Source organism: Muntiacus reevesi, chromosome 3, assembly GCF_963930625.1.
Source record: "Muntiacus reevesi chromosome 3, mMunRee1.1, whole genome shotgun sequence".
NCBI lineage: Eukaryota > Metazoa > Chordata > Mammalia > Artiodactyla > Cervidae > Muntiacus > Muntiacus reevesi.
In genome coordinates, this window is record NC_089251.1 from 107563428 (window position 1) to 107578472 (window position 15045).

A 15045-nucleotide genomic window follows, 5' to 3' on the forward strand; every position below is an offset into this window, starting at 1 on the left:
GTGTGTTAGTCCCTCCGTCGGGTCCAACGCTTTGCGACCCCATGGACTGAAGCCACCCAGGCTCCTCTGTCTGTGGAGTTCTCCAGGAAGAATACTGGAATGGGTGGCCATTCCCTTCTCCGGTGGGGGAGGCGGGGATCTTCCCGACCCAGGGATCTCACCGGGGTCGCCTGCACTGCAAGCAGATTCCTTACTCTCCGAGCCACCAGGGAAGCCCGCCTGCCCAGGCGGGGTCTGTAAATGCTGACTGTGTGGCAGGGAAAGTAGCTGAGGGATAATGATGGTGAAAGCAACTGAAACGGTGACAGCTGAGCACACATTCCAATTGCTACACCGCACAGGAACTGTTAGAAGTTTGTGGCCACAGAGAGGGGAGGTCGCGTACTGGACAGTGACTGTAGAAGATAATGAACCGATGGCAGCAACAATGCAAATGACAGTTTTGCCCAGTAGATTGAATTTATGATTAAAAAGGTGATGGGAGTGGGTCCAACAATGACATCCTTCACAACGACTGAGTATTGACACTGTGGATGGAACAGCTGTAACCAAACAGGGAGCTTGGCCTTGTACCGAGACAACTAGATTTGAGCAGCATGACTGGCAGTGAAAGGAAAATTTGCTGTCAGTGACAGAATGATATTGTGGGGTTCAGCGGGCCAGCATCGATGTGATTTAACTTATCTGACACTGTTTGGATATGATTTCATCTGTCCGGCTGTGGGAAGGTGGCAAGAGGAGCCCCCCAACTGCAAAGCATAGGATGCGATGGCATGTCAACAGAAAAACAGAGCAAAAGCAGAGCTGTCATTTCACCCCCAAACCCACGCATCCTACAATGGCCTCTTCACGTCCGAGTCAAGCTTCTCCACCAACGACGAGGCGTTTGGGGACGAGGCTCGGGTCACGTCTCTGTCTTGCACGTGAACTTGCTGTCTTTGGAGAAGGGGAAAGAAACCTTTAGTGCCTAATTCTCTGCCGTGGTTTGAAATGAGAGAACCTTAGCGCGGCCTCACCCAGGTTAGTGGAAACCTGTTAGAATTTCCTCAGGGAGTGTGGGGAGGGGAGCGAAGGGTCAAGGGTCAGAGGTCGGAGAAGGAGTTAGCAACCGGCGGGTCCTAGCGTGTTTGCATTGGTAGAGATCACGCGCGTGCGCGGGACGCAGGCCACGCCCCCGTAAGGCCTGCCCCCTCCCCCAGCACGTGACTGTGGCGCGCGAGGCAGGCCGGGCCGCCCCCTCCCGCTCTTCACACGCCTTCAGCGCCGGCCTCAAGATGGCCGCCCTCTGGCGTCTCTGGCGCTGTTGAATGGAGAAAGCTTTATTGTTCCCTTCGGGTACGAGTGTTCGTGTCCTCTATGGCGCTGTCAATAAAGAACGGCAGTTTGAATCGGTCCTGAACAGGTAACCATAGAAACGGGGCCGGGACTCCGCGTTGGAGACCCCTTTTGCCGCTGAGGGCCGGGAGGCACCCCAAATGAGGGGCGCGCAGAGACCCTTCGGCCTGGCGAGGCCCGCTGCGCCCTGCCGAGTGTCCCAGCCGCCTGTCCCCGCCCCGGGGGGAACTTGGAACCCCCCTACCGCACCTCCGGAGCGGCCCACACTCCTGAGCGTAGGCTCCGCTCTCGTCTCCGGCCGAGGGGTATGCCCCGGGGTCCCGGCCCGGATGTTCGGCCGGGCCTAGGCCCCGCTTGGGGCCCGCCCTCCGCCGGGGACTTGCCTTCGCCCCGCATCGCATCGCACCGGCAGCTCGGCGCAGTCGGAGGCCTTCTCGCAGCTGCTCCTCGCATTTCCCCTTCCCCCCGCCCCCGCTAAAATCCCTACCCCTCCCCGGGCCTCGGCAAACTGAGGCCTTGGCCCAAAGCCGCCGCTCCCCTCCCTTCCCTTTTTTTTTGGTCTGCCGGGAGCTAAGAAGGTTTTACGTTTTTTAAAAAAACTGGTTGAGGAAGAAAGTATTTCACATAACTTGTGACAGTTAACAGGAAATCAAATCCCGGTGTCCATCAGTGGAGTTTTCTTGGAACACAACCGTGTTCGTGGTTTCTATATTTGTCCATGGCCGCTTTCCTCGTGCAAGAGCGAATTTGAGTAGTTGCAAGGCTTAATCTGATGGCTCTGACGCTTTGATCCCCAAAGCCCACGCTGTCTTTGTCCTTTCGCAACAGCGTGGCAGGCCCAGCTGTAGACACAAGTAGGCTGGGTCAGTGTTGTCCTTCAGGCTTCAGGGACTCCTCAGGCCCCTTCTCACCCGAGTGGGAAACTCGAGTTACAACTACCCTGTGCACCCCTAGAGCTCTGTAATTAACCACACACTCTGGCTTCCATTACTTCTGGTTTTATTGGTTTATTATTCCAAGTGGAATTGTTTCCCCTCCTTTGAATAACAGTACGATCTACTGAGCACCTGCAGTAAGCCAGATGCTTGTTTATATTAATGCACAGCGCTTTTGTGCCAGCGACTTTTGTGTGTCCATGTGTCCGTTTTGCGTGAGTTGAAAGCCCAGGTTCTGAGAGGTTAAGCTGTTTTAGAGCCTAATCGATTATGGGTCTAGCAAGTTGCTCTTGGGAGCCACCTGCCTGGGGACCCATGTCATTCTGCTTGGATTTTATTCTTTCAGATCTGTCAACCTGGCACTGTTGGCTCTTCCTTGGAATGGAAGCCAAATCTTTGTATGGTTTGTGGATTTTAATTACAGCCTCAAAATGAAAATTTCCTCTTACTTGGCTAAATCATCAAACTTCTGCTGCACCCCCACTTTCTAATTTAGACTTTGTCCTTTTATAGGAGTTGTTCCCAAACCCAACTATTCATCACTAGTTTAACAAGTAGACTCAGAGTACCCCATACTTGTATGCATGCATTTGTTAATCATTCAGTATTTGTCGTGTGTCTACAAAATACTAGAAATGATTCAGACTCCTGGAAATAGAAATACAGTGGTGAACAAGATCAGTGTGATCTCTGCCCTTCCGTGGAATTTAAATTCTGTAGAAACTTGGACAGATGGCATACGAGTAATCAAAGATAACTTCATATACAGCTGTCATAGCATCTTTATAGTAAAATTAGTAGTTAATTTTTATTGAGTGATTCCTGTGTGCCAAAGACTGCATTATGTGCTTTATTTCCATAGCCTATCATTTAATCCTCACACCAACACTATGGCATAGGTTGTGTTAATAGTCCTGTTTTAAAGATGAGGAAACAGAATCAGGAGAGATGTCCAAGGTTACATAGTTAATGCCTAAGGGAGCTAGGACCTGAATCTAAACTGATCACACTAACCACCCTGCGTTTCCCATCTGTTTATTGTCTTTCCTACTGCTGGGGAGGTCTTCAAGGGCAGGTCCTGCTCCTTGCTTGTTTTTACACCAGCTGCTAGCCAGGGCCCACAACCTGGCATCTGGCAAATATTAAGTAAATGCAGGTCATTCATTGAGCAAACATTTGAGTGTCTGCTGTCCACCAGACAGCACTGTGCCTGTGATCGCCAGGATGATACGTGGACCTAAAATCAGGGTCTTAACACAGGAAAGCGACAGCCGAGTTACACCAAGTTGTGGCAGCTGCTGTAAAAGGAACAAGGCGGTGCTGGCTCGGGGGCCCCCCTGCCTCCAGGGGTCTTTCTTCCGGGTAGCTTAGGCTGAAACTTGTGCGGTGACCAGGATCCAGTTCAGAAGGGAAAGGGGGAGGAGTTGAGGCGGAAGAACTTTTCAGCAGTTCAAGCACTGTGCGATGGCAGCAGCTTGAGAAGCCGGTGATGGTGCTGTGGTTCACAGGCCTGAGCCGGGAGTCCTGGCCGCTTTTCCAGCTTTCCTGCTGCTAAGGGGCATCTCTTGGGCCAGTTACAAGTTATCGTCTTATCTGATACATGTTGGTAATGAATAATGGTACCAGAGGACTCTTGTGTGTTTTTTGTTACACGTGTTGCTGAATTCCAGTTAGAGTAGCCAAGTTTGGCCCCAAATGGAAGCTTACTTAAAATGCTGGAAAGTGAAAGTGTTAGTCACTCAGTCCTGTCCAACTCTTTGTAATCCCATGGGCTGTACTCCACTGGCCCTTCTGTCCATGGAATTCTTCAGGCAAGAATACTAGAGTGGTTTAGCCATTCCCTTCTCCAGGGGATCTGCCCGACCCCGGGATCAAACCTGGGTCTCCTACATTGCAGGCAGATTCTTTACCTTCTGAGCCACCAGAGAAGCTCACTCAAAGTGCTAAATAAGAACAAAAATTCAGAAGTGCATTACAGTTGAATTTGAGGGTGTGTGTGTACATGGGTGTATATGTGTATGTTTTTATGTTTGGGGGAGGGGACAGGTCTTATTTTTTTCTTAATGTTTATGTTAAGAGGGGGACATTTCCAAATGGGATTTAATTTTTTTAATAAAATTGCACAACTGCCTGTAGAGAGTGTTTCATCGTTTTGGTGTTTTAAGCTTGAAAATATTTGCATTCCTTCATTCTAAGAAAATGATAGGCTTCTTCTAGTTGGTAGTAATTTTAGAATTTGTTTGCAAATGATTTTAGGTTTCCTCTAAAAGTTTTCAAAATAATGTTGCATACTATAAGCAGAATGTTGAATGCTTTAAAGCAGGTAGATTTTTTGCACAGGTAAAGACACATGATGTTTGGGCTCATAAACATGAAAAATTACAGAGGCAGTAATAAATTGAGCAGAGTATATAGGAGGATCAGCAGTGTCAAGTTTTACTTTAAACTCTCTCCAGTAAACACACTGCATAAGTCATCAGAATATGTGATCCAGCCCAGCAAATGGAGCAGGGAACCCAACAGAGAGTGGCGTGTTAATGCAGCGCTAACCAACAAGCCCTGAATTAAATTGCTATTTTAGGTTTGGGTGGGACCTTCGCATTTAAACTCTTGCAGTTTTACTCTGTGATTTGGGTCTGTTGGGTTTCGGTAAAGAGTAGGTGGTAACACTATTTGAAGGATAATATAAAACTGCAGGAAAAGCCAGGGCATACCAATTTGTTCTTCAATCTATTTTATTTCAGTTCAAAGCGTCATTGCAGACAAGCAGCGCAGGGTAGCAGGCCACACTTGGGCAATACTCACCTGCTTTTGGAGATTGAGGAAGACTGAGAATAACCAAAGTGTGGCTTGTTTTCTCGGACTATCTGTCTTCGAAGATGCTTTGAACTGAAATAAAATAGATTGAAAAACAAATTGGTGTGCCCTGTTGCCTCGTACTGAGTATTTACATTACCCTTCTGGAGTACTGCCTGTGCCAGCACCCTGGGGGGAGGCGTGACCCTTCAGCCTCTTTCAACTCTTCAAGAGCGTGAGCTCTTTGATTTTCACAAGGAAATTGAATTGGGATATGTGGTTTTCTGGATCTCCAATAGCCTGCCTTCTAAAGCCATCATCCTAATAACGTGGAGAAGGCAAGCTATAACCACAGAGAGGAAAGAATTAAATATTAAGGGCATTTAAATTCAGAGATGAGGTTGTCACTTCCTTTAAGTCATGCAGAGGGTGCGGTATTTCATTCATACAGAGTGCAGTTTTAAGGCTGCTACAGCTCTCAAGGCAGAGAAGGGTAGGGAAAGAAAACTGTCTTTCCTAACATTACCCTAATGATGTTATTTAACTGCATAGCCTCAAAATCATGACATCAAGTATTTCATTTCCATAGATAAAGTAAATATGTTACTGCTGATCCACGTCAACTTGTTAATCTGGGGTAGATGGTCAGGTTGCAAGGGACCTGTGAAGCCTTTGAATTTGCCTACAGACTTGTGTGAATGCCATTTTTAATTCTGGGAAAAGAGCCCATTATAGGCATAGTGCAGAGATGTGGTGGGTTCAGTTCTAGACCATTGCAATAAAGTGAGTCACATAAATTGTTTGATTTTTCAATTTCTCAATTTCGATTTCTCACTTTCTCAAACATGACATGTAAAAGCTATGTTCACACTATATTAGTCTGTTAAGTGTGTAATAGCATTATGTCTAAAAAAATGTACATACCTTAATTTTTAAAAAACTTTATTGTTAAAAAATGCCAACCATCATCTGACAATGCGTGATTGCCACAAACCTTCAATTGGTAAAAAAAATGAACTCTTTTTGAACCACAATAAAATGAGGTATGCTTGTACTTTAGTCAGATCTCAGAGGGGTGGATCCTAGACCCCTCCAAAGGTGCAGAGCCAACAATGAACATACATACACCACTGAACTGAAACAGCGCGGAGAATCCCCTTAAAACCCGTACTTTCTGTTTTTCTTTGACCTTGACCTCAAAGATGGAAAAGTATCTTTCCTGACTTTGTTTCTTGTCTAAACCGGTTGAACATAGTTGAATGTTTGTGCATAAGCCTTTACCCAGCGAAGTGCTTCAGAGATGCTTTAGAGATCCCTGTCATTGTTTTACGGGAGGCTGGTGAGTGGGGACGCATTGTCTCGGCAGCCTGGTAAGCAGATGAAACAATCGTTTCTTCCGACAGGTGAAGGGAAGAGCACAGAAGCCCAGTACTGTGGCTCTAGGCACCAACTTTCTGCAGATAGAGTCAGCTCCTCAGGATTGGAAAGCGGGGATAAGGGGGAGAGAGAGAAGGGTAGACTCAGGGAGGCAGCCCAGGGGGAGAGGGTGCTGCCCTGCGTCTGTCCTGGGCCCCTCTGTGACAGCAGAGCTGCTGCTTTGAAACCAGACCCTTCTCAGACTTTAGCTAGTGTTAGGACCTCTGAAAAAGTCAGTTTGTAGACGTGTTTTCTGGTTTTATTGGTACCCAAAGTGGGGTGGGGAACGGGGAAGAAGGAAATATCTTTTACATCTTTATGTTCCGTGTGTGCATGCTCAGTCATGATGACTCTTTGCAACCCCATGGACTGCAGCCGGTCAGGCTCCTCTGTCTGTGGGATTCTCCAGGCAGGAATACTGGAGTGGGTTGCCATTTCTTCCTCCAGGGGATCTTCCCAGCCCGGAGATCGAACCCGCATCTCCTGCATTGGCAGGTGGATTCTTTTAACCACTGAGCCTCCTGGGAAAGCCCATCTGTATGTTAGGATATATATTTGTTTAATGGGACCTTAGTAGAAAACAGTTTAAGCCAGAGTTTGGCCCATGCAGTGTTTACCAATTAATTGCTTACTTTTATTTTATTTTTAAATATTCTGTCAAATTAATTGATTACTTTTAAACATCAAAGATTTTACATCTGTCTGACCCCTGAAGGCATTTGCATGAGTGCCTTCTGCTGTAACTAGAATCTGATTCTGGGACACACCATAGAGTCTGTTTTGTGAAGGAAAAGACCCAGAAAGGTTGAGGGAGATTAGGAGCAAAGGTTCACAAGGCTGAATAGCTTTTTAGGTTCCAAATACTGGCTGTCTGACTTTTTTAAAAATTAAAATCATAAGTGAACAGTATACGATTCTGTTTCTGACTTTGAGAAAATTTTACTACGGGTAATCTAACTCTCCAGTTTCACCTGTTTCTCATCTTTCCAGGACTGTGGCCTGACAGCTGGGTCTTTCTTCTTGACTTCCCTTAGCTCCCTCCCCCCACGAGGGGCTCCAGTAGCAGTGAACTTGTTCTTTTTCCTTCATCTGCCACTTCTCTTGGGTTCCTCGTCTTGGTGGATGGCGCCACAGTGTTGCCAGAGGTAGAAATCCGGGAGTCGTCCAGTGTTCTTCAACTCCCCTTCTCTTCAACTCTCCATCCCCTTCCACTCCCCATCCGCAAATGGCACCCATTTATTTAGCCTACAGGCCTGTTGAAGTCCCCTTTCTCTTTTGGCCAAAGCTGCTGTAATCTCTTGTCTTGAATTACTGCCACAACAGTCTTCTAGCGGGCTCGCCAACTTCCAAGCTTCGTTTCTCTCCTGTCTGTTTGTACACTGTTGCTCGTGATCTTTGAAAAGCACAGATCTGAACGTGTACTCTCCAGGCTAAAACTCGTCTGCACGGCTCCTTGGCATGGCTTGGGCTGCCCTCAAACCCTGGCTGTGCCTGCCTCAAGCCTAACTCTGAGCACTGTCTCCACTCACCTCTCACCCTTCTGCTTGGCTAACAGTCATTAACACTCAGCGGGCCATGCTCTGGGGCTTTGGGGCTGTTCATTCACTCTGGATTTCTCCGGCCACGTTTTTAACCAGGCAGGTAGCAATGCTGTTATCTGTACTGACCATTAGGTTGCTGAATGTTTTAGTTTCCTGTGTGGTTTCTTTTGTCCTTCGAATATACACTGTTTGAGATGAAGAGTCAAACACTGTCCCAAAGTCCCTTGATATAATTGTTTTCTCTATGTGGTTATGCCACCAACTTGATAATCAGACTGATTTTTGATTTAAAACTTAAAAATTGCTTTTTAAAATTTAATTTTGTTTTTTTAAACTCTGAAAACCATGTACATGCTTCCAAAATCGGAACTATATAACAAGGGACATTCACTGAAGTTTTTATTTCATGCCTGACCTTTCTTTTCTTTTTCTCTTAGGTCTTGCTGCCAGAGTTTTGGGGGTTCTGTCAATCTGTTAGGTAAGAAATAATATTTAAGTATATTTCTAATTTGTTTTCTCCTTTTGTGAGTTCAGAATATCTGCCCAATGTCTGTGGTGTAAGTTACAAAAATATTTTTCCCGGTCTGTCACATGCCTGACTTTTACATATGTTGCGTTATCGCTGTAAAGTTTTACGTCTTTATATAATCCTAATTATCAGTCCTGCAGTGTAGACTCAAACTTTGTAGTTTGAGTCAGAGTTAGGAAGTTTGCCCCACTCTCAATTTATGAGGAATTCATTAACGTTTTCTTCTAGAAAAATATATGGTTTCACCTTTTTTAAAAAAACATCTAAGACTCTGATTCATTTGGAATTTATCTTGGCATTTGGTTCGAGGAAGGGTCGAATTTTATATTTTTTCCAATGGCCAGCCATTTATTGTAACACTACTTATTAAAGGCTCTTATCCTTTCTTCACTGATTTGAGATGCTGTCTTCAGCAGATACTACTAAACTCTTATGTGCATTTGGGTTTCCTACTGGATTTCCTGTTTTGTTCCATTGGTTTGATTGTCAATTAATACGCCATTACAAAACTGTCTTAATTTTAGTGGCTTTGTAATTTGTTTTGATATCTGGAGGGATTAGTTTTTCCTTTTCAGAGTTTCCCTGGCTGTTTTGCTTATTTATTCTGCCATATGAGCTTCATAATAAGTTTATTTAATTTCCAGATGAATCAGCTTGGTGGTATTTTTATTGAGATTATGTTTTAATTTATAAAGTAGCTTAGAGAGAATCGACATCTTTATGAGGGTGAAATTTTCTTCCCAAGGATCATGGTTCGTTTTTCCATTTCCTCAAGGCCACTTTTGTGATTTTTCAAGAGTATTTTATGTTTTTCCTTATATAAATTTTGTTTGCTTCTTGCTCAGTTTATTATACTTTTCATTCTTAAAAAAAAAAAAAAATCCTTTTAGAATCCCCCCAGAACATCTCAGAGAAGTTGTATACACCCATATACTCAAAAAGAATTTGCATATCATTTCTGATGGTTGATAGATGCCCTCCTCCAAAAGCCCATCCCACTATGTCGTCCCCTCAGAATCCCTCCTCTTCTCTCTCTTCCCACTCTGAGTGCTGAGCTCCGAGTCCTACATACTGAAGGCAGTCAGTGCATGTTTGCTGAATGGAGTGAGTAAAGCAGTAAGAGGAGAGGAAAGAGAATCAAAGAGTGGGGAGGAAGCCTGTAAGACCTGCTTTAGGGAGGTTTTCCATGTACAGATGCTAGATGTCCCTAACATTAAAAAAATGAAGATCATGGCATCCAGTCCCATCACTTCACGCCAAACAGATGGGGAAATGATGGACACAGTGACAGACTTTGTTTTCTTGGGCTCCAAAATCGCTGCAGGTGATGACTGCAGCAATGAAATTAAAAGATGCTCCTTCGAAGAAAAGCTGTGGCCAACCTAGACAGCATATTAAAAAGCAGAGACATTACTTTGTCGACAAAGTTCCGTGTAGTCAAAGCTATGGTTTTTCCAGTAGTCATGTATGGATGTGAGAGTTGGACCATAAAGAAGGCTGAGTGCCAAAGAATTGATGCTTTTGAACTGTGGCATTGGAGAAGACTCTTGAGAGTCCCTTGGACTGCAAGGAGATCCAACTAGTCTATCCTAAAGGAGATCAGTCCTGAATATTCATTGGAAGGACTGATTCTGAAGGTGAAGCTCCAATATTTTGGCCACCTGATGTGAAGAACTGACTCATTAGAAAAGACCCTGATACTAGGAAGGATTGAAGGCAGGAGGAGAAGGGGATGACAGAGGATGAGATGGTTGGATGGCATCACCGACTCAATGGACAGGAGTTTGAGTAAACTCTGGGAGTTGGTGATGGACATGGAGGCCTGGCGTAGTACAGCCCATAGGGTTGCTATGCATTGGACGTGACTGAGCAACTGAACTGAACTCCAGTCTGTAGTCTTAATTCACTGGTTCATAGCTTTTTGTCCTCCTCTAATCCCCATCCCAGAACTTAAAAAATACAAAAAATACTGTGTTGACAATAAGAGTTACCATTTATTGAACACCTAAAAGGTGCCAGGCACTGTGCTAGGTGTTTTACCTAATTATTTCTTGTAATCCTCACAGGAACTAAGCAATAGATACCATTATCCCCATTTTAAAAATTATGATGGAAATTTCAACCATAAAAGTGAGTAGAGCATTATGAGCTCCCATATACATGTTCACTCATTTTGCACTTGAGAAAACAGATTGTGAAAGGTTAAGTAACTCAAGGTTTCAGAGCTAAGGTCAGGCTTAGAACCCAACTCTTGTTATTTCCTTACTAAGACTGTTTTTTGCTTTTTCAACTCCAACTGGCCAGGGAAAAGCAGAAGCAAGGGAGATGGTCAAGAGCCACGCTTCTAAATGCCTACTAGTTGTCGTCTAGTCACTAAATCATGTCCGACTCTTATGACCTGAGGGACGGTAACCCACCAGGCTCCTCTGTTTATGGGATTTCCCAGGCAAGAAGACTAGAGTGGGTTGCCATTTCCTTCTCCAGGGGATCTTCCCGACCCACAGATAGAACTCCTGTCTCCTGCATTGGCAGGTGGAGTCTTTACCACTGAGAGGTGATGTTGAGGTGGATTCTTTACCACTTTACATTCTAATTCACATCACGATATTTCCCTCAATGCACTGTTTGCAAACAGCAAGCCCTCCTCTCCCTCTTTACTGCCTCTCTTATGCTCTCTGCCTTTGCTCTGCCTTCTCTTTATCTAGTCTTATTAGTGCAGTCTGATACTAGTTGATTTTTAAAGGCCTGTCACTGTTTTGAGTACCTAGCTGCTAACTTGATGTTGGGAACATAGTAAAAACTTGTAAATTTAAATAACAGTGAAACTTGCTGCTCCTAGTCATTTAGCCTGTACCCACAAAGTTTGCTGCGGTGCTATAACTTTTGAGTAATGCTCAGACGCCCCGGTAGTCATTAAGTCTGACCACCTAGACACAAGCTGCTCTTCTAGCTGGTACTTGAAGCTGCCGTCAGCTGCCCTCAGTTCCAGTCAGATTTAAACCAGAGGGAGGCTTTCTAAGGTCAGAGTCCAAGACAGCAGAATAATTGGCCCCTAGAGTTCTGGGTTTTGTTTCTTTTTTTTCCTGGGCAGCAAAATGTTGAGGATAAAATTTTCCATGTATTTCTTTGAACATTTTTGAGCAAATATGGAGTCCCATAGGCTCTTTTCAAAAGTTAAAGGCAAGAGAGAAGCTACCCTTTTTTTTTTCTTTTTCTTTTTTTTTTAGTTAGCTAGTTAAGTTAATCTTCTTGTCATAATCCTTAGTGATGGGTGAGAGAAAGATTGAGATGAAAATAATTGCCACTTCTTCAAAGACAAGAGAAAAGGCTCACAGCACTGAGAGGAGAGGGGACTGGAGTTCACGTCTGAAATATCCACAGAGCTGTCCTGCAGGCTGGGGGACCTGAGTAGCGGAATAGGACAGTCTTGCAGGAAGTTAGGGCTCCACAGCCTCTTCAGTGCTTCTGCTGCTTAACTACAAAGCAGAAGAAAAGAAGGCTCTTAAACTGAAAGTGGTCTCTCCTTCCCAGATATGCCACAAACTCCTTGAGAGCAGGGAGTACGCTGAACTTCTTTCTCCGTGTAGTTCCAAGCCAGTGAAGGGCCTTTGGCTGAGCTCAGTAAAGATCTCCAGGACAGACAAGCACACACTGTCCACTGACAGTCTAGGAAGTGGGCTTGGAGCTTCACGGGCGGCGTGGGGTTCGCTTCCCCCAATGGCTCTTTGACCAGCTGTGTGGCCTTGAACAAGTCAGGGGGGCTAGAGTAATGTGTATGTGGTGCTTCTTCAAATAGCAGGGAATAAGGGCTTCCCTCATGGCTCAGCTGGTAAAGAATCTGCCTGCAGTGCAGGAGACCTGGGTTCAGTCCCTGGGTTTGGAAGATCCCCTGGAGAAGGGAACAGCTGCCCACTCCAGTGTTCTGGCCTGGAGAATCCCATGGACGCTATAGACCATGGCGTCACAGAGAGTTGGACACGACTGAGCGCCTCTCGCTTCAAGTAGGCTCTAAATCAAGGTCATCTGTTCTTCCTTAAAAAATCACTTCATTTGCTGTCTGTCTCTGCACTGCCTCTGAACAGAGAAGTTACTAAAAAAAGTAGAAGGACTCAAGGATCAAGAGCTTCCATGCTTTTTAAATTCTCAAGCTTGGGCAATATCCAGTGGGAAAGGTTCTGGCTCCAGAGTCAGACAGCATGGGTTCATTTACTGACTCTCCCTCTCACTGGCTTTGTGATTTGGGGCCAGTCATTTTATCTCTCTAGGCCTCCACTTTCTCAGTTAAAAGGGGAGTTAATAATAGTAACTACCTCACAGGTTTTGCAAAAATTATATAAGGCCACCCATGCAAAATGCTTGTCACAGTGCCTGGGCTATAATCTTCATAAAACGTTAGCTCCCGTGGTTAGGTTGCTGCCTTAACCCTTCCAAACTATGCCTATCTTTCCGCCTTTCCATCATGTCTTCCTCACTGCTTTCCATTTAAAAAATATTTATCGGAGTCAGAGCAAACAGAAGAGTCTGATTTCTGTCGTTAGTGAACTGGAAGGTCTTAAAACACTTCTCAGGGCCTCAGTTTCTTCATCTACAGATGAGAGAATTGGAGCAGGTGGTTTCAGTTCTTTGTATCTGCTATTAATTTTCAGTGAATTAAGGGCTTTCTGTGAAATCTCTCAGATTACAGTCCAGCATGCTGTTATGAGAGGCCCAGCTCTCTCCCTTTCTTAGCTGATTCAGCTGTGAAACTAGCAATGTGATTGTCTATAAATTCTTTTTTAGAAATTATGTAATATTTGACGTGTAGCATATAGAAGATACTGATACACATATAATTTATATAAGTGACGAGGCAAAGTGGTTAAAAACAAGTAAATCTGTGAACTGACCACACAATCAAAAACTGTAAAAAGGATATTTGGCAGGTGTATTTTTATGCTCCCTTTTAGCATTTAATAAATGTTTACAATGTTATGGGAAAGGCTTTCATGTCTATTAACTCATTAACAGTGACTTATTAATGCTTGGGCTTCCCTGGTGGCTCAGATGGTAAAGAATCTGCCTGTAGTCAAGGAGACCTGGGTTCCGTTCCTGGGTTGAGAAGATCCCCTGGAGAAGGGCATGGCTACCTACTCCAGTATTCTTGCCTGGAGAATTCCATGAAATGAGGAGCCTGGTGGGCTGCAGTCCATGCCTACAGCTATCCCATGAGATATGACTAATATTATCCCCATTTTATATGTGAGGAAACTGAGGCCTAGAGGGTTAAGCAACTGGCCTAAATTTGTATAGCTGTTGAGAGAGACCAGGCTGCAGTGCACCCCCGGGCAAGCTGTCTGTCTCTACAGACTGTGCCCCAAACCTTGACTGGTGAACGCACAGCCTCTGGAGTCGCACGGCCTGTCTTGGTGTTCTCTAGCTGCCTGAGCTCTTTTCCATTAGGTGGGTATCTTTGAATTTGAAATTTGCTCCTGAGTGGTCCAGACTTACTCCCTACTGCAGAGAAGTGTGTTCTCATAATCAGATTGGCAAAAACTCAGAACTCATCCACATTTTCAGATCAAGGTAGAAGTACAGTGACAAAGCCAAGGGTCCTTTGTAACACCTAAGAGGTTGGCTGTGAGCGCGCTGCGGTGGTGATTGCTTGTTGAGAGTCTGCAGGCTGGAAGGCTCGGCATTAGATGTAATGCAGTCACAATCCCCAGTCACTCATTAGATGAACATGTTGCTCGGGAGATTTTGCAGTTTGGCCTGTGAAGAGTCATCTTGGGTGAGCTACTGGATCAGAGCAGCGTGGCCCAGAAAGGCAGGGGAAAGGCAGATAAGCCTCTCAAAGCCACCTTCCATTACAATAGCCTTGGAAAAAACTCTTGTTTCTATGAATTAGACAAAAGATAAGAGGACACGAGCAGTTTGTTATGCCGAACAGTTGGGTGTTGTATTTTACAGAACATCTCAGAAAAAGAGTTTCATTAGAGATTGAGAGAATCTGGAAAAAGAAATTAGTTGAATGTAATAGTTATAGGCTTTATCAAGAAGCAGATGCTAACTGCCAGTTTTGAGATGTGGGAAACAACCTTTCTAGTGGTCCTTAGTCTACCATGTCCTGCCTCCTTGAGAGTGTGGTGGTGAGGTGGTGGTGGTGATGCTGACAGTGAGGCTGATGCTGGCAGTTAGCCGCTAATTAATTTACTGAGCACTTACTGTGTCCCCAGCGTATAATGCCGGTGCTTTAGCTGCGTTAATTCTTTTGATCTTCCAACAGCCCAGTGAGAGAGGTACTGTTATTACCCCTATTTTGTAGATGAGGAAATTATGCCCCGTGGAGTTTAGGTGATTTTCCCAAGATCACAGAGTTTGTAACTGGGCATTCAGGATTCACACGCAGGTAGTCTGACTCCACCTGCAGCCTTTAACCATGAACTACCCTGCTGCTCGTGATCGTCTCTCAGAAAGTGTGCGGCTGAACAGTGTTCTGTGTCAGGGCTTTTACAGA

At 44.9% G+C, this 15045-nt stretch overlaps 1 protein-coding gene across 2 annotated transcripts in view; it reads left to right on the plus strand.

Annotated features, from left to right (window-relative positions):
• The first annotated feature begins 1266 nt into the window (after positions 1-1266).
• ZBTB40 (zinc finger and BTB domain containing 40) overlaps positions 1267-15045 on the plus strand; it is a 74934-nt gene continuing 61155 nt past the window's right edge. For both annotated transcript variants that reach the window (XM_065930016.1, XM_065930017.1), the window contains exons 1-2: positions 1267-1402; positions 8461-8501. The gene's annotated coding sequence lies outside the window, so the exon portion shown is untranslated. The remainder of the gene's footprint in view (positions 1403-8460; positions 8502-15045) is intronic.